A 1,193-nucleotide genomic window follows, 5' to 3' on the forward strand; every position below is an offset into this window, starting at 1 on the left:
CCACTCCTTTCCCATTTTCCCAAACTGGTTCTGTGCCTGTTCTCCATCCTAAAATTTCCACACCAGCCTGGGCTGGGTCTACTTCTCCATCCCAAAAATTCCACCCTCTCCCCATTATCCCAAACTGGTTTTGTGCCTGTTCCCCATCCCCATCCCAAAATTTCCACTCCTTTCCCATTATCCCAAACTGGTTTTGTGCCTATTCCCAATCCCCATCCCAAAATTTCCACTCCTTTCCCATTTCCCCACCTCTCCAAGCCCCCATTCCCAATTCCAGGGGTTCCACTCTCTCCACACCAGCCTGGGCCGGTTCTCCTTCTCCATCCCAAAAATTCCACCCTCTCCCCATTATCCCAAACTGGTTTTGTGCCTATTCCCAATCCCCATCCCAAAATTTCCCCTCCTTTCCCATTTCCCCGCCTCTCCAAGCCCCCATTCCCCATTCCAGGGGTTCCACACCATCCCAGACCGCTCCATCTCCCCATCCCAGGGAATTTCACCCCCTGCCCCCTTCTTTTCTCTCTCAACTCCGAGTTTCTCTTCTGGGGAGCGGCCCCGGATGTCGAAGGCCCCCAAAATAAAAACCCACGGAACATCCGGAGGGCCGAGGCCGCTTCCTGCGGCTCCGTGTGGTCAGGGCAGCTCCGGGGGGCCCCTCAACAGCTCGATCCCCCCAAAAATCCCAAATCCCACCCATCCCGGGGGGGTTTCCCAGCAGGAAACTCCTCCCTGGGGCACATCCAGAGCCGCCGGGTTCGCTCTGGGAACTCCAAAATTTCCACCGGCTGCGGCTCCCGAGGTTTGTCTTGGTGTGGGGACACCCCGAGGCTCGGGAAATCCGGGAATTCCAGAGGCTGGAGCGGGGAAAAGTGGGAAATCCTTCCCTGGAGGAGCGGGAGCGCGGATTATTTGGCTTTTCCCACCCAAAATTCCCTGCAGGACGCGGGAATTTTCTTTTCCTGCTGCCTGGGAGGGTTTGGGGGGAGCTCAGCTCCGAGAAAAGGGGGATCCAGGGGGAATTTTGGGATTTTCCAGAGGGGATTTGGGATCTGAGATCAGGGAACGGGGCCGGGACAAGAGGGAACGGCCTCGAGCTGGGCCGGGGGAGGCTCAGGGTGGGAAATTTGGGGAAATTCCTCCTGGAAAAGGGAAAAAAGGCCTCGGAGAGGGCTCGGGGAGGGTTGGATCCCCAT

The sequence above is a fragment of the Parus major genome, unplaced genomic scaffold (assembly GCF_001522545.3).
Source record: "Parus major isolate Abel unplaced genomic scaffold, Parus_major1.1 Scaffold415, whole genome shotgun sequence".
Lineage (NCBI taxonomy): Eukaryota > Metazoa > Chordata > Aves > Passeriformes > Paridae > Parus > Parus major.